Source organism: Coenobita brevimanus, chromosome 77 (genome assembly GCF_032717465.1).
Source record: "Coenobita brevimanus isolate Jiangsu-jjx chromosome 77, ASM3271746v2, whole genome shotgun sequence".
Lineage (NCBI taxonomy): Eukaryota > Metazoa > Arthropoda > Malacostraca > Decapoda > Coenobitidae > Coenobita > Coenobita brevimanus.
In genome coordinates this window covers 9,728,455-9,748,397 of record NC_137030.1, presented here as the reverse complement: position 1 = coordinate 9,748,397, position 19,943 = coordinate 9,728,455, and positions in this window count along the sequence as shown.

The window sequence follows — 19,943 nt, the reverse complement described above, 5'->3', positions numbered from 1 at the left end:
AGACAAAGAACGAGAACATGAACTTGAAGTGCTGAAGCTCAAGCGAGATTCCTTGGCTTCAGACACGTCTGGTACAGTTGGTCCAAGCTCCACGAGCGTTCTCCCTGCACATGTCCTGGTGACCCCACGCATCAAGCTTCCTTCATACAAGGAAAGCGAGCGAATTGAGCCGTACATAGCTCGTTTTGAGGACATGGCAGACATGTATCAACTGGATGAGGCAGCTAAGCGGCTTCAGTTTCTTAGCCTATTTGAGGGCCCTGCCCTCGATATTCTCCACAGAATTCGTGGAGACAATCTCATGTATGAGATGATGAAAGCTGCACTCATTAAGGCGCATGGTCTCACAGTAGACGACGCCAAAGTTCAGTTCATGCGAGCTCGTCTCCAAGACAAGGAGACAGCTGTTCAGTTCCTTGATCGTCTCACAGCTTACTTAAATGAGTGGATGGAGAAAGATGAAACTCCTTCCACGTGTGAGGGGATAATTGACCTTATGCTGCGTACACAGCTAGAGAGGTCGTGGCCTGCTGAGCTCATAGCACAGCTTAAGATCTGCCAGGTGAAAGATGCCAACCAAATGGCAGAGAAGGCTGACGCATTCTTTACTGCATACGGGTATCAAGCTCGTAAGCAAAACACCTGGAGCAGAAAAGATACTGCCAAGTCTGGGAAGCCGTCTCAGACTGAATCCCAGCACCAAGGCCGTTCTCAGAGTAATGGCCAAGGTCCAAGCAAACTGCAGTGGAAGGACCAGGGGCAAAACACTCAGAAACCTGAGTGGAAGAGGTACAACAAGTACCCTAACCAGCAGCAGTATCAGCCACGTAACCAACCTTCGGGACAAACTTTTTCACCACCAGCTCAAAAGAGGCAGGAAGCGAATGCAGCCTTCATTCCTCAGCAGCAGCCTGGTGGTCACGTCCCTACCAGTGTGGGTACTTCCCCACAGTTCACTAGTCCCACAGTGACAGTGAACCCCCCTCCACAGACGGCCAATGTTCCATCTTATAACTCACAAGGCACAATGTTTGCCACATCAATTCAGCAGCCTCATGAGTGGCTAGCTGCTTCCTCCACAGGCCCCACCACAGGTGACAGTACCTTCCTTGTACAGCCAGGGTTTGTGGGAGGCATTCCTGTGAAGGTCCTGAGAGACAATGGTTCCTCAGGTTGCTCTGTTAAACAGAGTTTAGTTCGGCCTGAGCAGTATACAGGTCGACAGATCCATGTAAGCCTTATTGATGGATCAGCGAGATTGTTCCCTGAGGCATGTATCCAGGTGGCATCTCCATTTTATACTGGTATGACACTTGCAGTTGTCATGCCAGAACCTTTATTTGACCTCATCATTGGAAATATTAATGGAGTCAAGGATAGTTGCTCCGATGACGCTACTCAGACTTCGGCTGCTGCGGTAACATGGGCCATGGCTGAGGCTCCAGACTGTGTCACCCCAGTGATCATTGAATCGCCGCAAGATCTGATGTGTAGTCAACTTGTTGTACAAGAACAACTTTCTGACCCGACACTTGCTACCGTGCGGAACAAACAAAAGGGTCGAGTGATAAAGTATTCACGGGGAGGTCGAGCCAAGTTCCTTCGCAAACAAGGACGGCTCTACCGTGAGTCACGAACACCCGAGGGCGAGGTTCGACTGCAGTTTGTCGTTCCCGCCAAGTACCGCCAAGCAGTGTTAGAATGGGGTCATTGTTCAGCCTCAGGAGGTCACATGGGCAAAAGGAAGACCCAGGGCCGTATCCGAGCTGACTTTTTCTGGCCAGGGATGGGACAAGACATAGATAGTTTTGTCCGTTCCTGCAGTGTGTGCCAAAGTATCACCACTAATCAGGGACATGCCCTTCCTGTGCCATTTGTAACCACACCCGTAATCTCTGAGACAGTTGAGAGACAGGGTAGTGGTGAAGTGGGTGCAGACCTGGCGTCTCGCCCATTGGCCCCACAGGACACATTATGTCCAGGGCCTGTACATACATATTATGTACCGTAAGTTAAGGGGGAAGTTGAGAGACGACTTGAGGCTATGGAAGACCCAAGTTTGCACAAGGATTCTCAGCTTCTCGATACTAATATAAGTACTATAGGCTAAGGGGGAGTTCGAGAGAGAATTCCGCAGAGGCGACTTGAGGCTATGGAAGACCCAAGTTTGCACAAGGATTCTCAGCTCCCCGATACTAATATAAGTACTGTAGGTTAAGGGGGAAGTTCGAGAGAGAACTCCGCAGAGGCGACTTGAGGCTATGGAAGACCCAAGTTTGCACAAGGATTCTCAGCTTCCCGATACTAATATAAGTACTGTAGGTTAAGGGGGAAAGTTTGAGAGAGAACTCCGCAGAGGCGACTTGAGGCTATGGAAGACCCAAGTTTGCACAAGGATTCTCAGTTTCCCGATATTAATATAAGAATTGTAGGTTAAGGCACAGGTTGAGAACCCGTGTGCGGTTCGAGGCTATGGAAGACCCGAGTTTGCACAGGGATTCTCAACTTGCCGACACTAATCGTGTGCTAAAATTAATGCGACCTCGAGTGTACTTTTCGTAGCATGTACTGATTGCTAGGCAGAGAGAGTAATTGTAACGTAATAAGAATTTTGTCTCATTGACACTTTTGATGCTCCACCTTAATTGGTTTTGCAGGTTCAGCAATGGGGGTAGCAGTTTTGCTGTGCGGGCCAGCTGATCGTCTGCCGCACGCTGCCGCCTCTTCTCTGCCTTCGTCGTCGCCATATTATTATTTACTGTGTCATTTTACACGTAGGTACAGTTACACTACAACTGTCACACCTACACCGTGTATTACATACACCACGCTACACAACAATTAGTTGTCAGTGTAAATGTAGCGAATTTTCGCTCAGTTGACCTGAGTACAGGATTTTCACCGTCGTCACGGAGTTTTTCCCTAAAGCTTGCTTCTATTAACGTAAATATGAGGTTTTTTTTCGCTCACTGGCGACTGCGACTTTCTCCTGTAGCAGGATAGCACACACACCACAGTGTGAATCTTGTGCAAATGACTTAGGATGTGTACATATATATATATATCCACAAATTTTTTCCCATAAGGAAAAAATTTAACTTTGTAAGGGCGTAATGTCACGAATCAATTCGCGACATTTCCCTTTTGTGAGAAGCCACGAACTATTAGTGGAAAACTCACTGCGTATCGCTCAGCTAACTGTTTCTCCCTCCATTTCGGAGTATACTTTTCAAAACATTCGTCACCGTTTTCAAAAGTGACCGATTTAATGCATGTCACTAAGTGCTGTACTGAGCGATACTATTGTTTTCTTTATTGTTCGCCCCTGCTTGCACTTGACCGTTAAAAATGCGGCCTAGTGCTCCGCTTTTGTTCCCACGACTTACTCAGTCGAGTGTTTGCTGTGACGGAGAGAGGTCCTGTGCTACAGAAGTGAGAGCAGAGAGAGGTCAGCTAGTACCCAGACTCCGCTTGACACAGCCCCCAGACTCCCACCCCTCGGGTGATACATAGCATTCATCGACTGGTATTTCCTTTTTGTATAATCCTAGTTTTAAGAGTTTAGTTAAGGTGTTTTTTCCTAGGCGTAAGTATTTAGCTTCTGTGTGAGTGAGTGAGTGCGTCTCATTGATTTGATTTGAATTGTAACGTTAAATTTATTTTTTGTGATTAATAAATTTAACAGTAATAAATTTAACAGTTCCTTTCTTGAGCTCAATGTAAAGTAAAATCTTGTTTCATTTAATCCAAATTAAGCTTATTTTCCATATAGCTCCTAGCTGGCATAAACGTTTGCTTTCATAACTGGTACTTAGACCAGTCTTGTTGTATTAACTTAAAATCCGTTGTGCCAGGAGTTAATGCATCAGCAAGAACCTGATGTTATTATTATTAGTATTAGTTATTTATTGTCAGGGGTGAAGTAACTTTCTCCAGAGGCTAACAGTACAGTAATTCAGCAATTGTGAGTAATTAGTCTCTGCTGTGTACTGTTGAGAAAGTTTATAAATTCTCGATCTTAGAGAATCGTTGCTTGATGTAGCAAGACAATCATTGTCTCTGCTCTTCAATATTATTGAATATTATTATCAATTTAAATAATATTTAAACATATATTTCAAAATTACCGTGATATTATAAAAACCCCGTGACATAAATATTAGATCTAGCACTGAAGGTACATCAAGTCCTCTTTTTCTGGTGGTTTCCCTCACATGTTGTATTAGGAAAAACTCTTGCACGAGATCCAGGAGCTTTTGGTCCCAACAGCTTTCTTGGCTAATTATATCTAGAGTATTCCAATTTCTATTTGTATTAAAATCCCCAGTTAGTATAATTCTTTCCGATTTCTCTTCCATTTTGTGTAGTAATGATCTTAAACTCTGAATTGTACTCTCTGCCAGGTCCTCATATTCATCTCTTTCCCATGTGTTTGATCTGGATAGTATGTACAAATTGGCTACAATTACTTTCCCTTCAGATGTGTTGATCTCTACTGCAATCAGTTCTACTTGTGATGGTATATCTAGTTTTATATCATTGACTTTTAGATTTTTCTTAGTTAATATAATTCCTCCTCCTTTTTTTAAATTTCTGTCTCTTCTCCATATATTGTATTCCTCTAAGTTTAGTATGTCATTGGATATCCTTGGTGTTAAAATTGTTTCAGTTAGGCATATTATTTGTGGTTCATTTTCTCTGACATAATCATTCATCTCTAGTAATTTCGATACCATTCCATCCACATTTGAGTACATCAACTTTATCATCTTGTTTATATACTTGCCATGACATGGTTTTACTACATTCCTCCTTTTTATTCCATCCTGTTTGTGTACCACTTTCGTACCTGCAATCCTATTACTTTGTAAAAAAATTTCTTCTTCTCCTCTTCTGATCTTCCCTCATTTTTTGTTTTTGCTTCCTCCCTTTTCTCTTTCAGTAATTCCAGTTCCTCTTGTGTTAGGCATCTTTTTATCTATACATTTTTTAACTCCTCTTTTTCCATAAGATTCTTTGCATTTTTTAGTATCTCTTCCACAGTGTTTACACTCTGGAAAGTCACCTTTAGAGGTCTTGTCTTGCTTTTCTCGTATTTCCCTAACCTTTTGTGTTCCTCTATGTCTTTACTACAGATTTCCTCTGATACTTCTTTCAGTAAGCTCATTACATTTGCCATCTCCTTTTTGTCTCTTGTGATCTTGTTTTTTACTTCTTCCTCTTCTATACCAGTGATTACTATAGATTTGTTTATATCTACTGAATCTCTGATTAACTTTGGATTGTTTTATATTATTGTTTTCACTTCCTGGTTAATGCTTTTTTCCTCCACCCTTGTTTCTAAGTCTTTCTTTACTTTCACCATTTCAGCATACGTGGTTTCCACATCATTTTTGTAGCTTTGCACAGCTTCATTCACCTGTGTTATCTTCTCCTCAATATCACTGCTCTGGTCTATAAGACTGCTTACTTGCCTAATTGTCTCTGTGTCATTTTTGAACTCTTCCATAACACTCTCGTGATTGACTACTGTACTTGCCATTTCACTCATTTTCTTCCTAAGTGTACTCAATTCCACTGTTAGTTCACTGATGGTTGTGTCTATCTTGTTGGCCTCCCTTCCTAGTTTTTCTATTTCTTCCTTTTGCAAGTGCATCTGCTTCTTTATTTCATCAATTTCATTTTTGAAAGCCATTTCTAGTTTGTGTACATGTTCAACCAGTCTATTGTGAGTGTCCACTTCAACCAGTTCTAGGTAGAAATCATCATTTTGCTTTCTACCTTTATCCCTTTTCTTTTCCAAATTTGCTTTACTAAAGTATGTATCCATTTTGCAATACTAAAAGTACAGAGTATGTACTTATATTCCCCGTGCTGCTGTAAACAAACCTCAGCTGACTGAGCGCATTTTTTCGTCTTGGTTCTCTTTTCTGTTTAAACAAGTCTTGTTTAAACTTTTTTTTTTCTTTTAATAATGAAAAATCATTAAGTCTAACCTGGTACAGAGATTGACTCATACAAAGATACTAATTTAGATAATGCCACTGGCCATGTTGGTTCGGTACGGAGCGCCAATGTCGCACGTCTGCCTTGATTGACTCCCTCTGTGTGTGTGTGTGTGTGTGTGTGTGTGTGTGTGTGTGTGTGTGTGTGTAGCTAGCCTGCACTCACTGTGATATTGTAATATTAATATTATTTACAAAGTAAATTGCTCCATCTTCTTACAGGAAAAAAAAATCTACTCAGTCAGTGCCACTTTCAGTTATTTGGAAGAATAAATCGACCCATTATTTGAGTGTGTTTTGTATGATTTTCCCATACACATTAGTTTGCCATTCAGAGATGACTAGTTAGTTAATGCGTGTGTGTGTGTGTGTGTGTGTGTGTGTGTGTGTGTGTGTGTGTGTGTGTGTGTGTGCGCGCGCGCGCGCGCAATAAGGAATTAATAGTAATACATTTATTTGTATAGCGCATTACATTTAATAACTAAAATGTAGTTCAAAACATTTTATATAGGAGAATAAAAGAAATATAAGTGAAAGGCATAAATGACAAGATGATTATTAAATTAGTCACATGGTATAACAGGTGTGACATAAATCAAATGTAGACTAATCTAGGAAAATACAAGAAAAATGCAGTGTAAAGGAGAGTGATTAGTAAAATATGTAAAAATAAAAGGAAAAAATGTTAACTGGGTAATTCATAGAGCAAATGAAACAGTCGATAGAGTTGAGAGTTTTGTTGTGGGTAGATAAAAGTAAAGGCCTAAAACCTGTCGTTTACTGCTGCTTCACAGATGAGCCAGGGAGGAGAGACGAGGGAAAGAAAAGGAGAGGGCTGTAATGAGGCAGATTTAGGAAGCCCAGACAAAGGTCCAAAACAAAAGATATCAAGTTTCCCTCCAAACAATTTGAACTTCAGAAGAGGTTCTTTCAGAGGAGCTGGTACGACACTTATAATTGACTAGAATATGGATGGGGTAATAAAAGAGGTACAAGGTAGGGTAGTGGATGTTGGAGTGGCCCTGGTGAGAGAGGATTGTGTTTGGAAGCTCCCTGTACTGTTGTTTGCAGATGATACTGTGTTGTTGAGTGAAGACGAAGGGGAGCTGCAAGGCTTGGTGGATGAGTTTGGGAAAGTGTGTAAGAAACGGAATCTAAAGGTGAATGTAGGGAAGTGTAAAGTGATGGTCTTTGAGACAGGTGGTCAGCGAATGTACAGCGAGGTTGGATGGTGAGGAATTGGAAAATGTGAGTACGTTTAAGTACTTGGGTAGTGTGATGAGTAAGGATGGAGGTTTGGAGGGTGAAGTGCTTGAAAGGGTACAGCAGGGAAGAAAGGTTGCTGGTTCTTTGAAAGCAGTGATAAGAAACAGGGAAGTGAGCATGGAAGTGAAAAAGTTACTACATGACAGTATTGTGATACCAACTCTAACGTATGGATGTGAAGCTTGGACGTTGTTGGAAAGACACAAGTCAAGAGTGAGAGCAGTGGAAATGAGTTATTTAAGAGGAGCCTGTGGAGTCACATGGAGAGACAGGCTGACGAATGAGGATATAAAGGAGCGTTGTGGTGTGGATATGGATGTGATAGGAAGCGTTATGAGGAACACACTGAGGTGGTTTGGCCATGTGGAGAGGATGGAGGGTGAAAGACTGACGAAGAGAGTGTATGTGAGTGAGGTGGAGGGGGGGAAGAGGGAGGGGGAGGCCGAGGATGAGATGGAGGGATGGGGTGGAGAGGTATATGAGAGAGGGGGGTGTGAGCTGGGAGCAGGGCAGTGAAATGGCGGGGGACAGGGCGACGTAGAGGAAATTTGTTTGTGGCCACCCCAAACGGGATTGAGGCGTCTGGCAATAGATAGATAGATAGATTAAGTCAGCCAAAATTCCGCCTTCTGCTTCTGCTGCAGACTATTCAGCAAGCAGCAATGTAGGCAAAAGGAAGATGGTCTAGCCTCTACTGGCTAACTGGCTACAGCAACTGGAAGAGGGCTCCTTTGATTCGTTAAGGGACCATGAGAAGAGTTCATTACACAAGAAGTCCAAAGTTTAATATCCATACTCTCTCTCTCTCTCTCTCCTGTTGATATTACCAACTGACATGAATATACAGCAAGCACGAAGCATGAAGTGCGCCTTCTCGCATAATGAGCAAGCGAATGAGCTTTTGTGACTATATTTCCTTAACCCTAAAATGCCATGTGGTAGCAGGACTAATAACCAAGGGTTACCCTTTATATGATCTTTTTGGAATTATTCAAACCTTTAGTTTTCATTTTTACCTGCGGCGAACCCGACAGGTCTATAAGTGGTACACTTGGGATTTTTTTTCTCTCTCTCTCCTTCAAGGAAAGTTCGAATATCTGCTCTTGGAGAGCTCTGAGTGTTTTTCTTATGAAATACATAATTGTTCAGCTTGAAATTTTGAGTTCATTTCATATGTTCGTTGTGTTACCTGACGCATCAGTTGACTATTAGGCGATTTTCAATATCGCCTATAAGGAGAATTTTAGTGACTCGTGAAATACAAAGTTGCTCAAATTGAAATTCTGAGTTGACATATCAGCCGTAGCATCAGTTGATGCATCGTCAGCTATAGCATTAGTTGATGCATCAGCTGATTATTTAGCAGAGTTCAGTTTTGGCCATCAGGAGGCATTTTATTAAAACAATTTCACATATTAAATGAGTTGCAAGCAGAGAAACGAAATTGGCTGCAGTAGTTTCGTCGCAGGTCTATGAAGATAGTTTCTTCTTGTCACATATACTGTCATGGCATACCCAGAGTTATAGCAGAAAACGTATATGGGCTAACAAAATTCATAAGGCATCAAATGTCGAATATCACTGGTTCGTTGTTGCTGCCGAAACCTAACTTCAGAACTCTTAACGCATGCAAAAAAAAAAAAAATCACGTGCGGGAGAATTATTCCTCAACAGCTTGATTTTACATTGTTTTAAAGCAGCTGAAACATGGGAAAGTGATTGGAAACATTTTTTTTATTATTAATATTGCAAATTGCACAGTTATTCTGCATTAATGTTTTTATAAATCATAAAATACATAATTGAATTGATCGACCTAGCATCTAGGAAAATATTAGTTATATTTGGTAAAAAGTTATTAGATTCTGAAAAGCGTGACGGTCGGGTCGAGCAGGTCTGGGCCAGGGCGGGTTGGGTCGGACACGGCTGGGTCAGGCCGGGCACGGTTGGGTCTCTTGTAACTTTCTGCCCATACACCGATAGTATACTTCGCTCGCTCACTCACTCACTCGTAATTAATTGGCTGATGAACATTGAGCAAGCACGGGAAAAAGATACAAGATAGAATGGAAGAAAGGAAGGATGAAATGCAAGAAGTGGGAAAGGGATGGAAAGACAAAGAAACAATAAACTACTAGAAAAATAAAAAATGAAAGAAAGAACTGGAGGGTGAAATGAACACGAAGACAGGAAGATAGAGAAAAGGGAAAGAAGGAAGAAGACAGAGAAGGAAGAAACAGAAAGCAGGAAGGGCGAAGATGGAAAAACGACGGAAACGAAAAAAGTATGGGAGGCAGAGATGATGAAGCAAGGGAAGGACGTTTACAAGATAGTGGAAAGATATGATGAATGATGGAAAAGCGAGGGAAAAAGGAGACAATGCCAAAAGAAGCAGGCGATAGGAAAAATGGATGAAGGCAACAGAGGGAGAGGAGATGAAGCGAAGGGAACAGGGGAAAACTGGAGGAGAGAAAAGGAGATTGATTATTTGACACTCCAGCGACGAAGAGAGAGAGAGAGAGATTTAATTCATTTCTCTTTCATCCTACTTTTGCATCCACAGTGTGACTCTCTCTCTCTCTCTCTCTCTCTCTCTCTCTCTCTCTCTCAAAACGAGTGTAATTATTGTTCATAACTTACCATCAACTACGCTATTTAAATTCTATCAAGTACCCGTACAGTCGTCAGCACAAATTCCCTGTAATCTTGCTCGTGTGGTGTGGGTCGTTTTGTATGGAAACAGTGTATGGAGACTAGTTGCCACATAGACTTTTATACGCTTTAAAGGCGTGTATGTAAGAATTAATACAAGAGACCACATAGAACACAGTATTCTTTACATTCGATAGCAACAAAATGAGCAAAAAGGGTGGAAGAGTGTTCTGGAATGATGAAACTCATTCTCTCCTCCGTACCCCTCCTTATGCCCCCCCCCCCAACCTTCCTCTCACCTCCCCAGGCCCCCTTTCTTTTTCATCTCCACTCCCTCCTTTCCCTATCCTTTATTTTATCCACGACGCTAGCATACGTAATGAATCGCACTCTTCTCCATTTCTTGTCTGTCCCTGTGACATTGTTGCTTCACTACATTTGTCAGTTTCTTGAGATACCAGTCGTTTTCTATCTCTCTTTACCCTAAACATGATGCTACAGTTTGAAACATTTATGGTTCCGATCCTGCTTCATGAATCAGTCAAAAGATATGAGATGAAGGGGAACATTTTCCCTGGGAAGGAAGAGCGCAGCAGGAGCAAAGGGCACAAATGTTTCTTTAATTCCTCCTACTGAAATAATTGCCACCGTTTGTCAGGCTCACTTCAACACCAGTAAGGAATACATCACAAGAAACGAGACCTCACGTTCCTGTATCTCGGGGCTGTTGGCATTAATAATGGGTGGAGAAAAGAAAGACGACTTGCATAAAAGCAATAGGAAGGAGACGGGAAGATGAGAATGGGACTCGAACGGGAAAAAATATTGATAATAAACCTTGGATGTAGCTGGTTTTATAACAGCATTGCGAGCAACTGAGAATAAAGCGGGATTTAGTAAACTGTCAAGAGATAATTTGGGTGCACCAATCAGGTTAGATGAATGAAGGTAGAGAGGGTGGGGAGAGGAGAAAGTGGAGAGCATGTGAGCTCGTGGGGGTAGGAAGGAAAAGGATTGGTTGGCGTGGCGAGGCACATCAGGACTCTTGAGTAGTAAGGGAAAGAGAAAGGAAGGGAGTGTAAAGACGATTATTATAAGAAATACCACTGTATTACTCTCATACATCATTCCATAACATTCTTCTGTTACCTCTTGCACTATATTATGCCAATCAAATGTGTCATACAAAATATTGCATTCTTGACACTCTCTTGTATGTCTTCTTAAAAACACGTATAAAAGCCTATGCAGCAACTTGTCTCCAGTCACTGTTGCAAGACAAAATGACACATCACACGAGTAGGTTTGCAGCGAATTTGTCCTGACGACTGTACGTTGAGAGAGAGAGAGAGAGAGAGAGAGAGAGAGAGAGAGAGAGAGAGAGAGCTCAGTTATCTTCCATCCTTTTCAGTGGCGTACCTGGGGGGCGGGGGGGGGGCTGTTTGAAAGTGCCCCCCGGGCCCCCAATTGAGGAGGGCCCCCCAAAGCCTTAAAAATTTATAAGCCTTTTTTTATATTTAAAAATATATATATTTATCATCCCGACAATCCCGGCTGAGATATTAGATAAGCTTTGAGAATAAGGGGGGCTAGGTTCTTTGCGGGGCCCCCCTCCAGGAGGGGGGCCCCGCAAAGAACCTAGTCCCCCGGGCCCCCAAATCTCTAGGTACGCCCCTGCTCCTTTTGCATCCACAGGGTAACTCGTCTCTCTCTCTCTCTCTCTCTCTCTCATAATGACTGTAATCACTGTTCATAACTTACCCTTAACTACGCTATTTAAATTCTATCAAGTACTCGTACGCTGAGAGAGAGAGAGAGAGAGAGAGAGAGAGAGAGAGAGAGAGATTTGTTTCATCCTTTCAGCACACCTACAGTAATTTCGGCGAAGCTTTCCTCTTGTGCGACGATTTTTTTTTTTTTCTTAGAGACTCCCTCACAGCGCAAGTCTAATACATAATATCCACATTGAGTTAAAGGTACAAGATCACCCAGGTAATTTTTAAGGCGATGTATGAGTCTTCGTACCCCGCCTTTGGCAAAGTATTCTGCAAATTACACCTTACTGTCTTTTCTCACCATGTACCTATCATTTCAATATCGACGTAGCTTGTATCGGTAATAAGCACGAGAATATTGAAAAGTGATGAACAGATCGTAAATGTGTCCTGAAATATTCGTAAAGCATTGGAAATACATTTCTGGTTACATATTTTGATCCAGAAAAAAATTTACTGTTCACACCAACAAACAAAATTTTTAAGGAAAAAAAATACACGCAGCGTAATAGTTTTATGTGATGCAATAACGTGATACACAAAATGTAACACTCCTGTTCGACTCACACGGCCTACTTCTCATGTCTTTGTGAACGCCATCAGTGTCTGCCACGTACTGGTATGATTATATATATATATATATATATATATATATATATATATATATATATATATATATATATATATATATATATATATATATATATATATATATATATATATATATATATATATATATATATATATATATATATATATATATATATATATATTGTTACGGAACAGAGAAAACTGTCCCGCAAAGTTCCAGGTTCAAAACAAAAGAGTTAGGTAAAATTACAAGTTAAAGTTTAATGCTCAAACTAACAAAACATTCAGGACTCATAAGGATAATGTAATGGCAAAAACAGGTTAAATATATGGTTAACTGCAATAGCCGCTATTAACACGAAATTAGCAAGAGTAAATTTATCTAAGTCAGCCCTGATAAAATGAGAAAACCGGATAATGCTCACTTAATGCAAGATATATTATTACAGATACAATTTATTATTACTACAGGCTGACACCAAAAACACATGACTCACAAAAACCTCACTGGGCCTACGAATTAACATCTTATGCTATACAGTACAAGAAAAATGTAATAACATTTATACTCAAATTACACAGCTGCTAGATGGTTGGAGACTTCCTGAGCATTCACAAAAATAATAACAACTGTACAGGGGAGGACAGAGATGTGAGCAAAATGAGGAGTAGATCTAAGTGGCAATTAATTCAGAGACTGAGCTCATTATATAGGGGCCGGCAGAGCTTGATACAACTTGTAAGAAGGACGCGCAAATGAAGCCATAGGAGAAAAAGAGTTGACAATCCTGCTCTGAACAATAGAAAGAACGACTTACTCTACTATAAGGGTTAGCAGGGGGGAGTGAGGTAGAACACGCTCGTGATCAAACATGCAGCATACTGTATGTTAGAATTATGCAAAGGATGATGAAATCATAGGTTATGTAACACCTCCCCACAAAGAAAAAAAGAAATTTACAAAAGGAAATTTCTTATTACTCAAAAACAATCTGTCTAAAGTCTAGACAAGCAATCTGCAATAACATTTTCTTTCCCCTTGACATGTTGTATGTCTAATGAATACTCCTGAAGAAGTAGACTCCATCTTGTCAATCTCTGATTTTTATCTTTAAACTTACTAACGAATTTCAGTGGGTTATGATCGGTATAAATGACTATGGGGTCAAAACCAGAACACAAATAAAATGAAAAATGCTGTAAACCCAAAATCAAGGCCAAAAGCTCTTTCTCAATAGTTGAGTAGTTCTTTTGAGGTGGAGTGAACTTCTTACTGTTATAAGATACAGGGTGTTCAATACCCTGATCATCCTCTTGCAGCAAAACAGCCCCAGCTCCTGTATCACTTGCGTCAACAGCCATCTTAAAAGGCTTAGCAAAATTTGGAGTAGCGAGCACTGGCTGACTTAATAGGATAGCTTTAAGTTTGCTGAAAGGGGATTCACAGTTATCGGTCCAGACAAATTTAACTCCCTTTTTCAGTAGGTCTGTAAGTGGTGATACAAGGATTGAAAAGTTAAGAACAAATCTCCTGTAATAACCTACCATTCCCAAAAATCTTTGTAGCTCTTTCCTACTTGAACCTTAGCTCCTGGTGGTGCAATATGTCCATCACCAATTACGTACCCAAGGTACTGAACTTTAGCTTGACCAAACTCACACTTTGATAAATTAACTACATGATTAGCCTGAACCAAACGCTCAAGAAATTTACTGACATGGCATAGGTGATCTTTCCAGTTGTCACTGAAGATTAATACATCATCAATATAAACAACACACCCTGCCAAACCCTCTGTTACAACATTCATGAGCTTCTGAAAAGTGGCTGGTGCATTCTTCATACCATATGGCATTACAGAACATGCAAAAATCTTTCCTAGTGTTACAAAACATGAGATCTCCCTAGCACGTTCAGTCATAGGTACTTGCCAGTATCCCTTTAACAAATCAAACTTACTTATGTACCTAGCCTTTCCGATCTTGTCTATGCAATCTTCCACGCGAGGGAGAGGGTAAGTGTCTGTTTTGGTTATCTGATTAACACGTCTGTAGTCGATGCAAAGCCGCTGTGACCCACCTGGCTTAGGGACTAGAGTGACAGGAGAACTCCACTCACTCTGACAGGGCTCAATCATCTTGTGGTCCAACAGGTAGCCAAGCTCCTTCTGGATGAGAGGAACTTTCACTGGGTTCACACGGTAAGGAGGCAGTTTAATTGGCTTTGCGTCTCCAACATCGACATCATGCATCAACACAGTGGTTCTTCCTGGAGTGGCACGGAACACTTGCAGGTACTCCTGCAGTAATGCCGAAAACTCCTGCCTTTCCTCGGGAGGTAGATGAGAAAGCTTAGTCTGGAGATCATTCATGATATCAGGATTCTTCCCCAAACTATCACTCAGGCTCATGCTGCATGGGAGAACTTCACTTACAGACTAGGGTGGAACAGCTACAGTGCAGACTGGGTTATTTTCGTCCCGCCTGTGATATAACTTTAGCATGTTGATGCGACAAAGTTGCTTGTTCTTTCTACGATCTGGTGTGCCGATGACATAGTTGACAACACTGAGTTTCTTCTCCACGAAATAAGGACCACTAAACTTGGCTTGAAGAGGTTGCCCATGCACCGGTAGCAGAATCAAAACCTGATCTCCTGGCTGAAAGTGGCGTAGCCTGGACTTCTTATCATACCAAGTCTTCATCTTCTCCTGAGCAGCTCCTAAATTCTCTCTCGCCAGCTGTAAAGCAGTGGACAGCCGTTCTTTGAACTTCATCACATACTCCAGCAGGTTGACGTCATCTTCCTCCGACATGCAGCATTCCTTGAGTAACTTAAGGGGTCCTCTTACTTCATGGCCAAACAGTAGTTCAAAGGGTGAGAAGCCCAGTGATTCATTTGGAGATTCCCTTGCGGCAAATACAACGAGTGGAAGACCTTTATTCCAGTCTTTCTGATGTTCCAAACATTATTTCTTAAGCATCGATTTGAGTGTTTGATGATCTCTCTCCAACGCTCCTTGGGTCTGGGGATGGTAAGCTGAAGACGTGATCTGGGTGATGCCCAACTCTTTCAGAGACTGCTTGAAAACATTTGACATGAAATTACTTCCCCGGTATGACTGTACCTCCTTGGGTAGACCAAACTTGGTGAAGACCCCTAGCATTTCCTTAACCACGTTCTTTGCTGAGATATTTCTAAGTGGAATGGCTTTAGGATAACGAGTAGCCATATCAATCAGGGTCAACACATAAGAAAATCCTGAAAAAGTCTTAGGAAGAGGGCCCACAACATTCACCAACACACGGGTGAATGGCGCCTCAAAAGGAGGAATGGGAACTAGAGGTACAACCTTTTCGGTCTGATTACACTTCCCCACAACTTGACAGGTGTGACAAGACTTACAATACCAGGAAACATCCCTGAAGATACCTGGCCAGTAGAAGTGTTTCAAAATGCGTGCCACAGTCTTCCTCACTCCAAGGTGTACTGCCAAACTGGAATCATGAGCCACTTTAATGATATCCTGCCTACAAACACGAGGGATGACAACTTGATGTACAACCTCCCATTCACAGTTGGCTGATGCTGTTGGGGGTCTCCACTTTCTCATAAGTACTCCTGACTTTATATAATAACAAGTAGAAGCACCGGCTGACTCCTCCTCACTGCAAGCAGAGTTAGCTGGACCTTTCAACTCAGGGTCAGCAACCTGCAACTCGACCAACTCTTGACGAGACAAATTATCAACACTACGGGGTACTGCCTCATCTGATGAGTGGTCCAAATTAGCAAGAAAAGTGTCAGCTAGGATAACATCATCATCATCATTATCCTCTAAGTCACCAGTAACTTTAGACTTAGCCCTAGTGACATCACATGCAGAGAACACATCAGGGACATCACAATCCTGGGCCGCAGCCACTGGCTCACTAGACAACTGAGGAGCTAGACACACTTGACTTCCACCAATATCATTTCCAAGTAAGAAAGTTACACCTGATATTGGGATTGTCTCAACCAAACCAACCATAACGGAACCATTAACAAAACCAGACTCTAAATTCACTCTGCACAGAGGGACAGAGAAGTAATTATTCCCTACACCTTGTAAGATTACAGTTTCATCAGAGGAATTAACATTTAGAGCCTAGAACACTGGTCAGCATAAGGGATTGGCAAGCACCTGTATCACGATATATTTTAACTGATTTCCTGTCATTACTGTCCAGAGGACTGACAAAACCATCAAACAGGAAATTAGCACATGAACTCTTGAGAGTGTCACCCACGTTACTGCTCAAAAGAGGAGCTTCATCATGGGAATTTAATTTACCCCTCAAAGCAGGTTCAGTTAACTCGGTTAAAGAATTCTGGGAACTCTCAAGGGTGGACACTAGACCAATTGACTGAATATTTAAAGACTCCTTTTTGTTCACATCACGCTGTCTCCTGAAACATTTCTCCGTAGTATGACCAAGCTTACTACAACAAGTACATTTACTTTTCTGAAATCTAGAGGTGAAGCTGGTATTTACTTCCTGAGAAACATCATCTTTATTCTCTTTCCTGTTACCTGTACTCTGAGTAGAGGCAACGTACTTAATCTCAGCTTTCCTTTTTTCTTTAGAATATCTCTTGTGAGTGAGAACATATTCATCAGCTAAAACTGCAGTACCAGACAAATTATCTATTCTTTTCTCATCAAGATATAGGCTTACATCATTATTAATACACCTTTTGAAGTCCTCCATCAAAATCATCTGCTTAAATTTACCAAAATCAGAATCCACATTCTTAGAATTTAACCACTGCTTTAACAGATCTTCGTTGATTTTTGCATACTCAACATGGGATTGCTTATCTTGCTTATAAGTTGTCCTAAATTTTACTCTATAGGCTTCAGGAACAAGCTCATAGGCCTTAAGAATCAAGCTCTTAACTACATCATAATTATCAGATTGATCCTGAGGCAAAGATGCATAAGTTACTTAAGCTTTACCTGTAAGAACACTCTGAAGGAGTACTGGCCAATACTTTTTGGGCCAATTAAAACCTGTAGCTACCCTCTCAAACAACTGAAAATACTTTGTTAAATCAGATTCATTAAAGGAGGGACAAGTTTAACATTTTTAGCCACATCAAAATCATCAGAGCTAGATGATCCAGTTCCACATTGTTTCATGCGATACTCATGGTCTGCCTGAATCCTAGCAAGTTCAACTTGTGCGTGAAACTCAGCCTCCTTAGCACGAGCCTCCTGCAGGGCTAGCTGTAACTTAGCTAATTCAATCTGCGTTTGCTCATTTGGAGGAGTTACATTAAACAAGCTTTTATTAATTATGTCAACAATTTGATCTTTAGAATGATGAGAGCGAACAGCAATTCCCAATTGTTGAGCAACAAGCTTAAGTTCATTCTTTGTTCTGTTTTCTACATCACACACTGTTTGCACATTTGATAAAAAATCTTTGGCTTCATCAAGAGTAGTAATAGTAGACATCATGAATAAATCACAGTCACAAAATATCAAGCAATATCCTTATGATAATATCCTGAATATCCTAATAAGAGGTCGCCAAATTTATGTTACGGAACAGAGAAAACTGTCCCGCAAAGTTCCAGGTTCAAAACAAAAGAGTTAGGTAAAATTACAAGTTAAAGTTTAATGCTCAAACTAACAACAAAACATTCAGGACTCCTAAGGATAACGTAATGGCAAAAACAGGTAAAAATATATGGTTAACTGCAATAGCCGCTATTAACGCGAAATTAGCAAGAGTAAATTTATCTAAGTCAGCCCTGATAAAATGAGAAAACCGGATAATGGTTAGTTAATGCAAGATATATTATTACAGATACAATTTATTATTACTACAGGCTGACACCAAAAACACATGAATCACAAAAACCTCACTGGGCCTACGAATTAACACCTTATGCTATACAGTACAAGAAAAATGTAATAACACTTACACTCAAATTACACAGCTGCTAGATGGTTGGAGACTTCCTGAGCACTCACAAAAATAATGACAACTGTACAGGGGAGGACAGAGATGTGAGCAAAATGAGGAGTAGATCTAAGTGGCAATTAATGCAAAGACTGAGCTCATTATACAGGGGCCGGCAGAGCTTGATACAACTTGTAAGAAGGACGCGCAAATGAAGCCATAGGGGACAAAGAGTTGACAATCCTGCTCTAAACAATAGAAAGAACGACTTACTCTACTATAAGGGTTAGAAGGGGGGAGTGAGGTAGAACAAGCTCGTGATCAAACATGCAGCATACTGTACGTTAGAATTATGCAAAGGATGATGAAATCATAGGCTATGTAGCAATATATATATTATTTACAACTTCCGCTTCCAAACCGACACCCGCATCAGCAAGCTGAGACGCTCCCGTAAACATAAAATACTGAAGGGAAGATTTCAGTCCGTATTTATTTTTGACCATCATGAAGTGGAGTAGTGTGTTGTTCTCGTATTTTTAATGAATATCTCACCACTGACCCCAGTGTACTGCTGTGGAATTTTAATTATATCTCACTGTTATGACACCAGAGTAATGTTACGATGATTCTGATCCTACAAAAACTTTGATGTCACTACAATCTCTCCTACAACAATTTCTTATATCACCGCTTAGCACTGGAGTGTAAATCACCAGGATGCGCACTGAATTTAAAGATGAGATTATAATGGTGTCAGTTGGTAATGGGAATTTAGTAACCAGAGAGGTTTCTATGCCGGTTCTAGTTGTCCTTGTTCAATTTAAGGTTGTATTAGAATTTACGAAGGATGGGAGGTGTGGTAGCGTGATATTCTTTATGGCTAGCCGTCAGTGAATTGACCTTGAGCATAACACTTTTAACCAACGTGGCTGCCATTTTATTACCGAGCCTGTTTTTAGTGTAAACCCAAAACCAACTAGGGTGTTTTAATCCCCTTACTCCGAAATAGATACCAATGAATTACCCGACTTATGTCCAAATTGTAGGATCAGATTTCATATTGCATGAGTTAGCGTAAGTTTAGGTAGGCTTAGGTTCTCGAGTTGTTATTCCCCCTTAGTGCGCCTTGCTGGCCACCCTTTACATAGCCATCAAAGAAGGGTAGTTGGAAACCCGAATCTCAAGAGTATTGCATTGATTTTAATCATACCCAGAATTAGATGAATACTTAAATCCATTGCCTCACTTCCCTAGTTAACATTGTTCTAACAACACTTGAAACAGAAAGACCATACGAGTTATGATTGGACGTCGTTCTCCTTGGTCACTGAGGGACTCCAGGAGGGACGATACTAAAACGATATAAAGACCACATAATAATACATCCTGCACCCCTCTCCAACAATAACACTTTCACTTCAGTGATGAGACTTAATCATAACACTTAGTTCAAAAAATGGTAAGACCCAGAATGACCTAACTTAATACTTTACATCTTCCGAGAATTAGATTACTATTTTAGACTAATGAAATACACTTCGATCACAATATTTTCCTTTTGACTTATAATACAGAAAACTCCCCGACTTAGGTTATGGTAGCCTAGTTATTTAGATTTTTGCCTAACACAATGAATGGGGGGGGGGAGTGTATGGTATGTAAGTGTGGTGACTCGTTTGGCAGATTACGATTTGAT